Below are 17,394 nucleotides of genomic sequence, written 5' to 3'. Positions count from 1 at the left end.
TATTAGTTGCATGTTATGGAGAAATTGGGTTAAAGAAAATATTAAAATTCCTTTTACCTGATTTTTACTTCTCTAATGTGGCTATAAGAACATTTAAAATCACATATGTGATTCACATTCATGGCTCCTATTAGCTTGTTCTTGGACAGCACTGCCTGAAAGGACCTTGATCCCTGAACGGCTGCACAGGGCAGATCTGCCCCACTACAGTGCTGTGCCGCCACCAATCCAGAACGCACCCGCAAGGGGAAACTGCGGGGCTTGACCCTTGCTCCTTCAGAAGTCCATTCTAAGGTCCCCTGTATGTCTACCTGCCCCAGCTGGCGTGGAAGAAAAGGGCATTTGTTCACACCAAGGGTAAAGGAGATGAGGGAAGAGTATATTATGACACAATGGTAACTATAACCGTCATATCTTTAGACTCCAGAAACATTTGGCAAAACTGGCAAAGAAAAGGATAAAAGTTGGGGACATAGAGACTTCTCCCCAAAGATGGTGATTAGCACTAAAGCATAGAATTGCCCAGTTCTCTTTGCCCATCCAAATCTTCACCATTCTCACTAGTACTGGCACCCACACTGACAACACCATACCAATCTTGGGTAGGTACGCTGCATTGTGTGATTCTAACCACTGGCACCTGTGCATCCTGGATGGCGAGAGTGCTGTCCTTCCAAGCAGCGACTTGGGAGAAGTATGTTCAGTGTCACACAGTGCAGGAAACGGCAGCTGGTGGAGTATTATATTTTCCCTCTTTCTTTGTAATAAGAATCCTTCAGACACATTGCAATATTCATTCTCATATAATATCAATAAATAATTTCATCAAGTAAATACTTTGTAGCAATCTGCCACATGATCTGGTCACAGGATGTACGTGGGTGCCTACTTCTCCACAAAGCTCATTCAAGTCTTTTCTAAGCAAGATCATGCTAAGAATAATCTGTTTCTATTTCCTGTTGATAATTCCATGGATCAAGCTTATAATGCATGTTAGTGAGTTTTCCCTCCCACGCCTTCTCATCTTTTTTCTTGGAAGTAAAGATTGTGTCTAAGTGGCTCAAGTAAAAAAGTACTAAAGAAAAGAAGCAAAATCTGAGTCTCAGGTACTTCTTGGACATATCAATTACAGTTAAACTTTTATAGATAATAGCTGAATATAAATATATTGTTTCAGTTAATACAAATACAAATTCTTACCAGAAAGCTTTAATTTTTTATCAGGTACATATATACTTATTCAAGAAGTTCTACTTTTATTAATAGATATTTGTATGAATGAGGACTGATTTCAATTGCAAATGCTATTCCAAGCATCAATATTAATGCTTTGTATTATCTACCACATTTATCTTCTGAACAGATCAAATTACGATACACAAAGACCTGTGTAAGACCAAAATCAAGCATCATCTAAAATCTGAAACAAGGAGTAGCTTGCCTAATTGTATAAAGACAGCCCTAAACAACTGAATGAGAATGAAAATTCCCTCTCTCGCTCACTCTCTCTTTTTTGTTTTGTCATACTAATTTTATTTTTCCCATGTGTTTTAAACTTTTGTCTTGTGAAATATGGCTTGCATAGATAAGAGTTTATAATTCATAAATTTACATCTTAAATAATCGTGAAGTGAACACATGTGTAACCACCGTGCTGAAGAAATTGAACACTGCCGACAGCCAAGATACTCCCCATGTGCCCTTTTGCCTGGAGGTGATCAAGCCTATTACTTTACGGAAATCACTTCTTGTTTCTTTTCTTATCATTTTACTTTCTGAGCATGCACACCTAAATAAAACAGTTTAGTTTTCTCTGTTTCTGATCTTTATATAAATGGAATCACACAGTATGAGTTTTTTGTCTTGCTTCTTTAACATTGTGTCTGAAAGATTCGTTCATATCCTGTGCATTCTCTATCATAAGAAATGTTCTAATAGACAAAAGAATATATAATTTATATGTAAATTATAAAGAATAACAATAAAATGCACACTTACATACCCATCACCTGGCTCTAGAAATTTCCCTCATTTCTAAACTGGGTTAACCTAACAGTTTCCAAACTACTTCAACAAGAAACAAAAAAAGGAGGAAGATGTGTAGGACTATTTAACTACCAACTATTATTGACCTGAAAATTCAGATCTTCTAAACATCTTTGCCAATAGCACAACCAAAGCCTGACCTCCTGACCCCAGCCCCTTGGAGCTGCTCTGGCCTAGATGGTCACTGAAGCTAATTTATTCCCATGGCCAAGCTGCTGAGGCTATACTGTACAGAAAGGAATGGAAGATGCATAAATCCCACCTGGGTCTGAGGTGCTATGAGCTGCTTTTCTCTGAACTCTGCTCTTAGTACACTGAAGGCTCTACACACAAAATTATTTTGTTCTCTGATTTCAGTTCTCTAGGTATATCATGATGGCTGACTCCTGATCCCTGAAGATGCCTTCCCTGAGTTCTGCCATGGAGTGTCTTCTGGCAACAGTCACTTCCTTTGGATAATATCCAGTTCATGACAGGGCTGAACCACATCTCCAATTTCTGGTGACCAGAGGCAAATATTCATTCATTCAACAAATATTTATTGAACTCCAAGAGTGTGTAAGGTACTCCACTAGGTAATATATGCCACATGGAGCATGATAAGCAGAGTGAGAGCTCTAGTAAAACCCCAGACATGGACAAAAAATTAATCATTGAAGACACACTGATTACAAGGTAAAGGGTAAATATCTCTGGAAGGATAAAACAGGATATATATTATAAAACAGTTGCTACCTTTTTAGAAATAAGTGAATTAATTAAGTTATTTGGGGCGCTTACATCCTGAGAGATCCTGTGAGGCCAGAGGTTCCCCTCTCACGCTCCACCACACACACGGCTGCACCACACCCCAGGCCTCTCTCCTGGACTACAGTAGCTCCTTAAGCGCAGGGACTACATAGTGTTGTTCATCTTCAGATTCCCAATGGCTGCCATATGCAAGGGCCTCAACGAACAACTGGTAAATTAATGAACAAATATTTACTACCTGAAATTTCAGCCAAAATCCAAAATAAAACTTTAAAAATGTGTCCTTATTGTATTTTCCCCTAATATAAAGAAGTCATGCCTTAAGATGTTGATATACATGTTAACTTGATTATTAAATAGCTCCAGGGATTCTAAACAGATAAAAAAAAAAGTACAGAAGGTAGAGTATTAGGTATGGCTGGAAAAATGACTCCTGCACCTAATTCAGGAGTCTTCAGCTGTCACATATTCAGGACTGATATTCAGCCAGCACGCAGCAGTGAGGCCACACCTATTGTTTACAGCTGGCATCCATTCTGACTGGCCAGCGCTCATTTCATGCTCCATATTAAATATATGAATATCACTCATTAGATAGAAAGAAAGCTACTTACTGTGTAAGTAGGGTAAAATGACAATCACTTAACAATGGAGGAAAGGTGCCTGTAGAAATGCTGACACTGTGAAAATGGAATTATAGAAGGGCATCTGAAAACTATCAGTGAATTCTACTTACACCTTAATTAATAAAATATGTTAATAAATAACATAGTTATACAGCTTATTTTTATATAAATACCTTAGATAGAAACTCCCTAAAACAGAAAAGCCTTTAAAAGGAAGGTGGAGTGGTTATATTAATATCAAAAAAAATAAATTTCAGAGCAAAGAATATTACCAGGGATAAAGAGAGTTATTTCATAATGAGAAAAGGATAGGTTCATCAAGGGGACATAACGATCCTAAATGTCAGTGCATCGAATGAGAGAGCCTCAAGACACACAAAGCAAAAACTGACAGAACTGCAAGGAGAAAAAGACAAGCTCACAATTATAACTGGATATTTCAATACCCTCTCTCAATAACTGACAGAACAGATAGACGTAAAACTGGTAAGGATACACATAGAGAGAAGATTTGAGCGACACTAGCAACGAACTTGACCTCACTGACATTTTGGAACCCTCTCTCAAACAGGAGCAACATACACATTCTGTTCAAGTGCCCAAGGAACGTTTACCAAGATCAATCATGATCATAAAACAAGTCTCAATAAATTTTAAAAGATTCAAGTCATAAAAAGTATGCTCATTGGCTACAGTGAAACTAAATCAGAATAATAAAAACGTAACAAAAAGGCCTCTGGAAAATACCCGAATATTTGGAAAATAAACAATACACTTCTAAATCATCTATGCATCAAAGGAGAAATCAAAAGGCAAACTAGAAAGCATTTTTAAATGAATAAAATAAATATACAACATATAAAAATTCTTTTGCTGCTGCTAAAGTAGTACTTGGGAGAAAATTTATAGTACTGAACACCTATAAAAAAATGAAGAAGAGTCTCAAATCAATGACCTTAGATTCCACTGTAGGAAATTAGAAAAAGAAGAGCACTGAGATAAGATACACAGAGAAACCCTAAAACTGCAACACACATTTGGTCATTGACAAGCTATCCAGAGGATGAACCTTCTCAAAGATATCTTAAACCCTGCTAAAAATCAACTCTCAGCCATTGAGGACGTAGGCCCATAGTCACCGGATCTGATAAACACCGCAGGCAGCACTTGGCAGAAACAGTAAGTTCTTTTTGAAAGACCAAAGAAGTTACGAATTGAAAGACGGACATAACACATACATACTGGATTTATTCACAGGAGGTAACCTTTGACCATCATGTTTTCAATGAGACATCTCTCATACTTTATGAAAGTATTTGACTCTTGCTACTATTGTTGAGGGTTTAAGGCTAAACTTTCAATAAAATAAGTTAATGCTCATTAAACAGTTAGGATGAGCAGCACAAAATTGGCATTTTTACAGGTGCAACATTCTAATATTGGCAATTTCATATTGTTCAAGCTAATAATTCCTGACATTGCAATAGGTATAAACGTCAGAAGAGCAATTATTGCAGCTTTTCAAGTTTATTAAAATGTCATAATGTGCAAGGGAAGGATAATATCCTTTTCAATTTTTATTTTTTAATTTCTTAAGTCTCAGACCATGAGCCTTGTCTCCAGAAAAATCTTTCCCCAACAAAGGCAAAATTTAATACCCAATATATCCAACAGGCCACCCCCAAATCCCACCACATAGACATCCTTCTAGGGACACTCAAAAGGCTTCAGGTGATCTTATACATATACACATATGTCCCCTGATAATGAAAAGGCAGTTTTAGCTCCTGAGAAGTTTCTCCAAGGTTATGCAACATCAGTATAACTTAGTTTAAGACACTGATGTGTGAGGAAGAACCATGGAAGCATAGTCTGTGACTTCCTATTCATTTTACACACAGATTCCTTAAAGGTGATCAGCTTTTGAAGTGTGTGTTAAGTCACGAAACGCTGTTTGCACATATGTTCCACAAATACGTCTGTCACAGGAGATGAGGTAAATGTATAAACTTGAATAAACGCTGGATTAAATAACCCACTCAGGCTGAAGTTTCAAAGCATCATTTACAGCATTTATATACTTATACTTATTCTCTGTGCCAGATACTTGGAAGACAAAGCTAAAAATGATACTTTATAATGTAGGTCAACACTGGAGTTAATAGGAGCAAGGATACCTCAGCATTTTACATTAATTACACTGATAAGGGGCATAAACAGAAGGCTAGGTGAGGTTATTTTAAAAAGAATAGTGTTGATTTTCATCTTAGTCTAAAGATAAAACCCAAACCCTATTAAGTGGTTTTAAAATATATGAAAACTACATTAAGAGGCTTAACATTCTCTCTCATTGTTTTCCATAAACATAAATGCCTGCCTTTTGGAGCTAGAATAAGGGAAATACAGAAAAGAGGAAGGTAAATTTTAAAGAGGCATTTTACCACACGCAAGATGAATCATACTTTGTGTGAACTCCATCGGTCTCCCTCACACCCTAGAATTTTCGTGCACTTGAGGAGGAACATAACGACTTTCGTTTGGCGTGCTGTCGAGGCAGGGAGTGAAACAGTGCCCACCAGTGCAGGCTGTGTGCTGGAAGACCCTTGAGACCTCATGCCCAACCCTGGAGAGGAACAGTTTTGTGACCTGTCTGTCTCACAAAGAATTCCACGTAAGCGACAGCCTACCTGAACTGTGAGGCAAGAAGAGGTCCCAAGTACCAGGGGTCCTACACAGGCTGCCGAAATCTCACGTCCCTCAGCCAAGCCATCCGCTTCCGTCAGACACTTCACCACCAACCGACAGATTGAAAGCACGGCCCAGATAGCCCAGATCTTGTAACTCAAGTAGATTTGGTTTTTAACCAGCTGTCACCGGTTAACCAGCTTTACAGACAGAGAATATAAAACATAACGTACAACTTTCTTTCCGTACCTGAACTCTAACAGGCTTTGGGCCTAACTGCCTAGAGGCTTGTTATGAACTGTAAGCTTTCAAATCCTCAGGCCTGCAGCTCCCAGACTGCTAACTGGAATTTCGGTCCACATGTGCCCTCACAATTAGCAGGGTTATTTTAGGCACTGACCTCAGTTCTCAGAGAATGTAAGCTGATGGCAAAGGGATATCTAATGTGTCAGTTGCTTGGTTACAATAGAAAGCTCATTTGAGAAGCTTACAATCCGTGTGCAGTGCTTCCTTGACACCCTGCTACAGGAGATTTACCTTAGCTGGGGAGAAACACTGAAATTATACACCTATCTTTTAACACTCACAGAGAGCTTGAAGTATCATGAATAATAATAATTCAGCAGAAGCGTGCAAGTGACTTGGACAGCTGTTTTATAAAACAATTTCAAGTTCTGACTGGCAGTATCCAATCACCGAATGTATCGCTTTGCAAGAAGTCCCAGTAAAAGCGAACTAACTGCCCAGAGTCTTGTCAAGATCATTCGTTCCCTTCCAGGCTCTCCCAGAGAAAGCTAGAAATACAAAAATACTAGACACATTTTTCATAGTTACCAAAGTTAGTTCCCCTCTACAAACGGATACATTCTTTAAGGCCTGTTATTTCTAAGAAAGTACTCCACCTACTGGCTAAACAGACAGTTTTGTAGACACGTATCTCATGGGAGAAATAACCGAAAAAGAAACCGAAGAAGGGAATGCATTGTGCCTCCTTACCAGTGAGTTCCTCCACGCAGCACGGAGCCCTCTGACTCCCAGAGGCAACATGGGATAAATTCACCAGCTTTCAGCTTCCTCATCCACACCCTTCTCATGGTTTCCACAAAAGTCAGAACTCAAGGAGAGAGCTTGGATTCCCAGGACAGGGTGGATATAAATTACATATAAGAAAGAATTTCCCTGGTTGAAGATTTGCTGAGAACTACTTATAGATAGAATTAGTCAAACCTCATTCTGAGAGAAATTTAAATAACAGAATTGATCAATCTGGCAGGAATGGTTAGCCATGGCCTCCCCAAAGAGAGATCACCAAAATGGATCAAATCTGAAAACCTCTTCTCTTTTGTTGGTTACTGCTCCCTCAAACTTCTTGACAGTCAGCTCAGGGGTCACCTTCTCTGGAAGCTTGAGCTTGACTCCGTTGGTTGGCTTAATGCCCCCTCCTCAGTGCTCCCGGGCTCTGCTACTGCCTGATATCTTCATGGTCTGTTACCTCCTTCCTCACTCCCCACACAGTGAGCTCCAGTTGCTCTGTCAGGTTCATCTTTGCAGAGCTGGCTTAAAACAGCACTGGGCCCTCAGCAGACGTCAATGAACGTTTGCTGAATGAATGAATTCTGGGATGCTACAGCATCACTGGGGTAAACATGGCCTGGTTCTGGGCTCGACAGCTACCCCCACTCTCCTGAGATATCGTTAGTTCAGGGTGACCAGCAGCTCTGAGGTGGCACAATGGACGTCATCTAGACTTCATTATAAAGCTCAATGAATATCTGATGAAGGCGTTAACAAATGAATAACCATATATCAAAACTTCAGTAAGAGGGTCCTCAGACCCCTTTCCCAGGCCTAGTCTTCAGCCGGGCCTGCTCTAGTCTGTCAGTCCCAATGATAAACAAGAACCCACCTCCCCAAAGCCAAAAGGTTTTCACACGGTTCCCTCTCTGACATGCAATTGCCCTTTTTCTCTAATACTCCAGCTCCCACTCCCACAACCTGAGGTCCTTCCATGTGAGATGGTAACACAGAAAAGGAAGACACACCAAGCAGCCAAAGCCAACTCACAATGTGGATGAATTGCAGACTATAATGGCTACAAAGGTAGCACTTTAACCTTCAAATTCTTTAAATGCCTTTCAAGAATAAGAAAAAAAGCAGATTTTCTATCAGGAGTGATGAAAGTGTTTGGACCACTGAAATATCTCTTAGGAGATATTTTTTTCCATCACTGGTTTTTATCTAGAATTTGATAGCCTAGGCTGTGGCAATTTTTCTTTTAAGAGAGAGGATATAACCCCAGTTCTGTGGTCAGTTATATCCTGGCAGGAAAAAAAAGGAACATGTCCTTCACAGGGTCCTATTTTTAATTCTCATTTAAATAGCTGTCAGCTCTTGCCAGCACAAAAGAAGAAAGATGACAAAATCAAGACAAGATTTTCTGAACAGAACCAAGTATTAACATCGGTCTGAAAAGCCATGCTTATGTGAGAATTTATATATTCCTCAGGGAATTTAAGAAGCAACAAAATGTAATTTTCCGTAAGTCTGCCACACAGCAAAAGTTCATGTACATATTATGCACACACAATCCAAATAGAGGCATTTGAAAAGTTAGCTGCAAGAGGGATTCTTCTAAGAGTCCTGTAAGGCAAATGCATTTCTTTAATGGCTCTCATTGTGAGATATATTTATTCACTTAAATATAAATTGTTTGTTCAATATCCACTATATACAATGTTCTGTGCTCAGCTCTCAGAATTTTACAAATGAAAAGAACACGGCTCCTGTCCTCAAGGAATTTAGAATCTGGAGACACAGATAGACAAGTAGATGATTACAGTGTAGTTTGAAGAGCGCATCGATGGTATCTGCATAGTGTGTCAGAGAACAGGAAGGAAAGGAGGGCACCAAACTCAGAATAAGACAGAGAAGCTCATTAGAGGAGGTGAGACACAGTCAGTTTCTAAAGGACAAGTACAAGAGCCAGACATGGGTTTTGAGGGAAAACATTCAAGGAAGAAGCAGCATCCTGTGATATGTTAATTAACTCAATGGGGGAAATCCTTTCACGATGCGTATGTACATCAAATCATCACATTGAACACTTTAAATATCTTACAGTTTTGTCAACTGTATGTCAATAAAGCTGGGGGGAGAAAAAGAAAGCACCCCGTGAGAGGACCTGAAAGCAGGAGAGTGTGAGGCACTTTTCTTGAGGGAGCTGAAACACGTCATTATGAGAAGAGCCCTGCACGCACAGTGGGAGTGAATAGGGAGGCAAGCGATGAACCAGGGAATAAAATAACGGCATACCTCCGGCCAGCCCAGAGAAAGGGATGTCTGGGAACACGGCTTGCATTCCCCCTTAATCCTGAGGGGCTTCTGCTGGCTTTTAGTGGTGGAGAACTTCAACTAAAACAATTCAATTGAGTCATGATTTAGTTTCCCATTTGAATTATGAATAAGTGCAGATGAAATCAATTGTTGTTACATAAAAATTACATAATTGATGTTTGATATTACTCTCTATAAAGTATTTACAGCCTACTATAAACATAAGCTTCATTTTTAAAGGCACACATAATCCATCTAAAGGCGATGATTCAGAATCATGAGGTGGTCAGTATTGGAAATCTTCAGGCTCAATTTCCTCTTATTGTAGAGGAGGAAATCAAGGTCCAGAGAGGTTGTCATTTGCTCCAGTCATATGCTAAAAGGGGCAGCCCCTGGACAAGGACAGAGGTCTCTGAGTATCCTACAGCACTTGCCTTCAGTATTTGCTGCAGGGGGGATATGTATAATTTATAAAATTTTATCCCATGGTTTACAGAGAGCCATTGTTAGATTTTAAGCACAGTAGTGAAAGCTTGGGTGAGATTTGTATTTTAGAAGGATCATTCCTTGTGTTTACAGGGGAATGAGGATAGGGGCCCTTTCAATAACTCAGACAAGGGATGATGATATTTGGACCTAAGTAAAGGCAGTGGGGATGGGAAAGAGTAAACAAATTTTAGAAACAATAGGGAGATATGATAGACATGATTTGGTAACCAGTTGGACATGGTGGGTGAAGAAGCAGAAATGTCGGGCATGGGTAACTCCTCATTTCCTGGCATGGGTAACCCTGGAGGAAGTATCTGGTGGGATGCACATGAAGCATTTAGGGAGAAAGGAGATGCCACCTGGCCTTGAGACGAGCAGAATTAATCTGAGATCAGTAGAGTGACTGATGTCACAGCCAGATAACCTTCACATCCCTGGAGATACTAAATGGCATTCTTGGTATTTGAGGTAGATTGTTGCTCCCAGAGGTGCGGACATAAATTATAATCACTATCCCCTGATAATACTACTGTACTTTAACAGTATTTTCAACTGCCATTTGATACCATTTCTTGATTTTCACTTCTAGTTATGGCAGACGAGTGTACACAGACCAACCGTCTCACTGAGAACAAGTAGGCTGAACAAGAAAGAATCCGTTTGAAGGCATCAGAGAATTATCAGTGCAGAAGGGATTTGAGAGCCTAAGATCCCACAGAGAATGGAAATTCAGAGAGAAGAGATATTTGGCACTGTTTTGCCCCTCAAGTCCTTGGCAGGTTTGTAAGCAGAGCTAAGTGATTGAAAAGCTGAGCTGAATTTCTAGCAGTCTTCAGTGCTGGGGAGTGGGGGGCAAAAATTGGAGCTCAGAACCCACGAAGGAGGAGGAGCCCTGGTAAAACCCAGGTTTTCAAGGAGACCCTCTAACGGACCACTCCAGAGGAGTATGTGAAACCAGAAATAAACCAGTCCTCACAAAACGAAACCAGTGATACATAAAAAAGGATACTAGATCATGACCAAGCTGGAGTCATTCCAGGAAAGAGATGCTGATTTAATGTTTGAAAAAGAAATTTTTAAATATCATATGATGATCTCAATACATTCAGAAAAAAAGCATTTGCTGAAAAGGCAACATTCATGGATAAACCTCATAGACATATTTTGAGCAAAGGAAGTTAGATACAAAAGAATATATCTAGCATGATTTTATTTATTTTAACCTCGAAAGCAGGCAAAACTAAACTATGTTATTTAGAGATGGTTACATGGGCAGTAAAACTATAAGGCAACAAAATGACTATCATAAAGTCAGAATGTTTACTACATCTGAAGGGACGAAGAAGCTGTGATCAGAGAGGAGTATGCGGGATGTTTCCATGTTCCTGGCAAAATTCTGTTTTTGTTTTTTAATCTAGATAGTTGTGAGCCAGATGTTTGCTTTAAATTTCTTGTTTAAAAACATATAAACACATATATAACAATTTAAAAACAAGGAAAAGGAAATATATACTAATAGGAATGTAGGAAGACTTGAACAGATAAAGAAACATACTACGTTCTTGGATAAGAACACTCCAGATTATGAAGATGTCATTTCTTCCTAAATTCATCTCTAAATATAGCATAATCCTAATAAAAAAACCCACAGAATTTTGTTTGGTACAAGATAAGGTGATAATAAAATTTAAGTGGAAAAGCAAACTAGAAAGGCAGGAAAATGTTGAAAATATTATTATTTTCAAAATTTTTCTTTTGGATGAGGGTAGAAACAAGGCCAATCAGATAGCTATTGAAAACTGTGATAAAACTATAATACATAAAGCACTGAGGCACTCATATATGAATACATAGATAAACGGAATAGAATATAAAGCTAGAAACAGAAATGTGATGAAGATGGCATCAGTGGGGAAAAGATGATGTATTCAATAAATGATATTGGGACACTAAGGTAATCTTTGATCTTTGGTTAAAAAAATACTTAGATGCCTATGTTTTTAAAATGTACATCAGGATAAATTCTCAAAGAATAAAGATTTAAAATGTAAAACATCAAAACTGAAAAGTATTGGAGGAAAATACACGGGAAAAATATTTACAACCTCAAAGTGAGGAAGACTTACGTATGACACAAAACCTATAAGAGAAAAAATTGATAAGCTCCACTACAAAAGAAAGTTCTCCTTCTATCTGAGAAATAAAACACCAAAAACAAACTTAAAAGATAAATGACAAACCAAGGAGGAATTTTCAAATATTCACGTTATTTCCTATAAACCAACAAGTAAAAGAACAACAACCCAACAAAGGACAGAGAAAATATATTAGTATAAAGATTATACAAAAGGGAATACAACTGCCTTTTAAACATATAAAAAGATATTCAACTTCACTCATAATAAGAGAATTGAAAAATAAAACTACATTGAAATGCCATTTTCACCTATCAGATTAGCAACATCAAAAAACTGGTGAGTATGTGTTGAAAGAGGCATCTTCATATCTTGCTGGTGAGAATGTAAATTAGTATAAGATTATGGAAAACAATTTGGCAATATCAATCAAAATACCAATATAAATTACACCTCCTCTTATCAGCAAATTGTAATTCTAGAGATTTTTTTTCTACAGATATACTCACAAAATAAAAGATGACATTACAAAGTTATTCTTTGCGGTACTGGAAGTAACATAAATGTTCTTTAATCGAGGACTGGTTAAATAGTGTTTATATATAGTGGGAAACGAATCCATTGTTAAAAAGAATAAGACAGCTTTTAATATTCTGATTTGCAATGTTCTCCAAGATATATCATTAGATGGAAAAAGACCTGCAATACGTATATGTAAAAGATGCAACATTTGCATGAAAAAGAAAAATGAATAATTCATTCATCCATAAATACTTTTGAACATATTTTCTGTGCCAAGAACTTTTCTAGGCCCTTAGAATACAGCAGAGAACAAAAGAGAAAAAGATAGACAGTAAGTAAATAAAATACAGTGTACGTCAGATAGCAGTAAGAAAGGGAAGTAAGGGAAAAGAAAAACAGAATAAGGGGAATAGAGAGTACTGGGGTGGAAGTGGTGATGTTGCTTTATACAGAGTGGAAAGGAAAGAATCTCTGATAGAGTGATATTTGAATAGAGACCCCAAGGAAACGAGGGTTGAGACAGGAGCGTATCTGGGGGCAGTGCATCCCAGGACGTCAGAAGAGCGAGTGCAAAGCTCAGGAGTAGGGGTGTGCTTAGGGTACCTAGGGAACAAGCGAAGTAGTACTGAACAAAGAGCAGGGTGTAGGAGACGCAGCCAGAAAGGGTGGCAGTGAGGAAGGAGGGACATAGAGGAAGCGTAAGGACTTCAGGCTCTTATTCTGAGACGGGAGATCACTGGAGGATGTTGCAAGTTGGTTTCCTGGGAAGCAGACTCTAAAATAAAGATTCGTACGCAAGAAGTTTATCAGGGAGTGCCCTTGAGATGCAACTCCTGAGACAGGGAAAAGAAGTAAGTGGGGTTGTAGAAAGATGGGGTGTACCACAGTCTCAATGAATGCATCAGTCCAGCCCACAAGGAATCTGAAATGGAGAATGCTCTTCAAACTGTCTCATTTGGAATGACAGGGCCAGGCCGTTATAGCCCGACAACAACAAGTTCTTTAATATGGTGTGAAAAGTGAGATTGCGGTGACTACACCAGAGGGCAGTAGAAGAGGACCCGGAAACAGCAAGTGGAGACAATTCTTTGAGGATTACTACTCTAAGGGGAGCAAAGAAATGGGGCGGTATCTGTAAGGGACTGTCCAAGTCAAGGAAGCTCTTCATCTTTCAGGCTCGGATATGTTACAGCTTGTTTGTACTGAAGGGAACTATGCAGCTTGTACTTGTTCTGGAAGGATATATATGAAATTGACAGCAGTGATTACCCCTAGAGAGAGGAACCGTGAGGCAGGAGAATAAGGATAGGAAATTCAGTATTTACCACCATTTTGTATCCTACCTGCATTATCTAATCACAAACCAATCGATAAATAAAATTAAACAGATAAAGTAGATCTTTACATATTGACACAAAAAGAGATCCTAAATACTATACAAAGTAAGAGAGCTGGTTACATAATAGTAACCAATATGTTTTTAAAACTATATAAATATGAATATAAATATGGACTAAAAGTCTAGAAGAGTATATACCAAGTTGTGAACCAGGGGTATCTCTACAGAATAGGAAAGGAGGATTCTCACTTAGTACTTGTTTCATTTTTTTACATCAATCTTGTGTATCAGAAAAAATGTATATATCTCATATTTTAAAAGTATCTTTACCATATGTTAATCTGTAAATATGAATTAATTCACTGGGTGTTGAGGCAACCAGGAAACCAACTAGGCACTTTTGTGGGCCACTAGGATCTGCAGGTGACAGCAGGTGGGGGTTGAGAACAAGGAGGAACAAAGAATCAGACCTGGGCTGATTGAGTCAAATGTACTGAACTCTGGTTCCTGAGATATGTCTTGTATCACTTTATATAACAAACTTTGCCTACTACAGTGACACCTAAATTCAAACAAATGATAAATGAAAATAGATTTTTAAAAAACCTTTGGGCTCCACACTGGTTTATACTAACTCACAAACCCATTTCTTCCTTCCTTCAGAAAAGCTATGTGAGTCACTTTACGCAAATATCCACAACTCATGGAAAGAAATTCAACATCAGAAAACATGACTGATTATGAATGGGCACACAGACTATAAATAGGGTACAAACGTTTAAGAAGAAAACCTTTTGGATTCTGCATATTGTAATATTGTTTCAGTCATAAGACTTCAGGGCTTAACACAGACCTTTCACTAAGGCAAGAGCCCACATGGAAGAATTTACTATCCAGGTCATTTGTGAATTTTTTCCTCTTCAAAGATGACCCCAACATTCGCTTACTTGGAGCTATGATTTTCACCCTACTGTGAAGAATAGTTCAACTGCTTCTTTGTTCTAAATATCTGACAGAGTAGCCAATTTTTCTCTCTCAACCAAGCACCTGCCTATCATTTCTTTGAATTGAAAAATACACATTTAGACAGAATGTGCTCCCCAAAGGAAGACTATTAAGAGACACAAACCCCAACTCCAAGGTCCAATTCTCTTATATTTGCAGAAATATTGTTTTTTCCTCTCACAGCTCAAGGAAGCCTGTAAATCTCAAATTAACCCCAAAAGGCCGAAACCATCACAGTACCAGCATAAGGGAGGTAAAGAATTCTACAAATCTCTTAATAATTAGCCAACTAGAGATTGCCTGAGCACAAGAATTGTGAGAAAGTATAAATATATAGCCCCATCTATATGATATAGAAAAATGTTCAAGATATAATAAGTTAAAGAAACAATGTATAAAATTGTGATGGAGTCTGAGTCCAATTTTTTTGTACACGTAAATAAAAACTAGAAAAATGAAATACATCAAAAATGGTAACAGTGAGTATCTCTAGTGGGCCAAGATGATTTTAATTTTCCCCTCATTTTGAGAAGAACGTGTATTATTCAGATAATCAGTGGGAAATAATAGAAGTAATTTTTAAAAGCAATTGTATGCAATGCTAAAAATTGATCAAAGTGAGAAGTGGGTGTTCACTTGATATAAGCCACATGTTTCTAAGTCTAAACCCGATGGAATTCTTTCTCAGAAAACATTCTTCTCATGTCCCTGGGGGTCTTTAACACGTCAAATTCACAGGGAAATAGGAGTGGGCAGCTCCATCCTCTTCTCTCCTCCCAATATATTTTCCTCAGTGCCCTCTGACTTGAGACTAGCTCCCTCCTCATGGATATTAACTTTATTCTGAGCCAAAGAGGACAGCAGAGTAGAAATGAGGATTCTCACAGTGAATAGTGAATCCCATTACACCACGGAGCCTTGTTTGTGCATCTCTTCCATTCCCCATCTTAATCCAACCATTTTCTCTCCCTTTACCAGTGCAGCCAGGCTCTACCCATCCTCATCTCCTGCCTAAAAGAGCCATAATCATCTTTCTTCATATACAGTCATCACAATGTAATTTGTGTGTTCTGAGAGCTCCTCATAAAATTTGCCCTGGTGGTCACCTTCTTTCCCCAACCTGGACCTTGAGTAGGAATATATTTCAGGCTAAAGCTAGTTTTTCACATTCTGATAATCTCTTTCTGGTATCAAATTACATTTTTGTGTTTTCTGATGGTGGCGGTCTCTTCTGATGTGTCCTCCACCTCATTTAGCTTTCCCCCTGGGTACACTCGGTCCGTCTTTCATCCTTGTCACCACAGGCTGTTAGCTTAGCTTCACATCTTGACTCCAATTGGAGCCTGGAATTTTCCTCCTCACTATTCACTTACTTAATTGTTCAGTCATCTGTTTAGCAGAAGGACCCTCATCTCCCTGGTCTATCCCTTGACTTCATAGATCTGAGCATGATGCCTTCCTGATACAGTTGATGGTAGTTACATTACACAGGGACTTGGCTTGTGTGAGTGTGTGAGTGTGTGTGTGTGTGATGCAACAACACTCACTGAAGTTGGTTCTTAGTCATTGCATATGAAAACTCAAAACTCCATACATGGCAGTGCTTGGCACATGCCTTTGTTCTGAGTCTTAGAGTTTGCTTCTGGCATTTAGGGCTGATGCCCACTAGGTGTGACAAGCTATGTTAAAGATGCACTGTGGATGCTAAATGGTGGCTAGGCAATGCCTACTGAGAGGAAATCTAAGACTCTCATCATACTAGCTACATTTATTTAGTGCTCAGTACAGTCAGGCATCATTCTAAGCATTTCAAAGATCCTATTTAATGTAATTCTCGTTACAATCCTATGAAGTAAATGCTATTATTATGACCATCATTTTACAGAAAAGGAAAATGCGGCAGAGTGAGCTGCTTTGTGTAGCCGTGTAAGAGGCAGGGCTGGAATTTGAACCCAGACAGTTGGGCTCCAAGAATCAACTCCCTTAACCACCACTCTAACTTGCCTCTCATTTGTAGCAAGATCTCTATAAATAAAAATGCTTCATTAGTGAAAAGATCTGGCTAAATTGATTTGAGGGACCAAAGTGGTAAATATGCCACAAGGCATTTCTGCAAGTCTGTGAGACATACTAGTCTTGGAATTGTGGCACTAAATTAGTTTGTCAGGACAGACGCACACACGGAAGCCAAGTTGCCTCAGAGCTGAGCTGCAAGCAGCCAGCCTCAGCCACTGCTGGGAGAGCTGTGAACTCCACCCTGGGCCTCGCTCTTCAGCTGCTTCTCCTCATGGAATTTTTCTCTCTCTCCATTATTTTTAACTATGATTCAGAAAGATCCTCAATTCAGGGCCCAACGTCTAAGGGTTTTAATCTTTAACTGACACACTTAAAATATGGCTAGATAAATTCTATGTATGGGAAATCAGGCTAAAATCCAGGAGGGGACTTAGATTGCCATGCAATT

At 38.8% G+C, this 17,394-nt stretch overlaps 1 protein-coding gene and 1 long non-coding RNA gene across 20 annotated transcripts in view; one reads left to right on the top strand and one right to left on the bottom strand.

The window, feature by feature from the left end:
* Nucleotides 1-17,394, bottom strand: part of AKAP6 (A-kinase anchoring protein 6) — a 509,527-nt gene that overhangs the window by 306,501 nt on the left and 185,632 nt on the right. For 2 of the 19 annotated variants that reach the window (XM_070241816.1, XM_070241831.1), the window contains exon 1: nucleotides 6,110-6,483. The exons of 15 other annotated variants lie outside the window; for them this stretch is intronic. The gene's annotated coding sequence lies outside the window, so the exon portion shown is untranslated. Of the gene's footprint in view, nucleotides 1-6,109; nucleotides 6,493-17,394 lie in introns of those variants that run through there. 2 more of the 19 variants (XM_070241832.1, XM_070241823.1) reach the window with 2 other exon arrangements.
* LOC138918766 (uncharacterized) lies at nucleotides 8,923-15,401 on the top strand. Its single transcript, XR_011428490.1, has 3 exons — nucleotides 8,923-9,051; nucleotides 10,519-10,708; nucleotides 15,114-15,401. It is a non-coding gene; the product is annotated as an uncharacterized lncRNA (long non-coding RNA).

The sequence above is a fragment of the Equus caballus genome, chromosome 1 (genome assembly GCF_041296265.1).
Source record: "Equus caballus isolate H_3958 breed thoroughbred chromosome 1, TB-T2T, whole genome shotgun sequence".
Taxonomy (NCBI): domain Eukaryota; kingdom Metazoa; phylum Chordata; class Mammalia; order Perissodactyla; family Equidae; genus Equus; species Equus caballus.
Note: the sequence above shows the minus strand (reverse complement) of the source record. Positions and strands in the feature narration are given on the sequence as shown.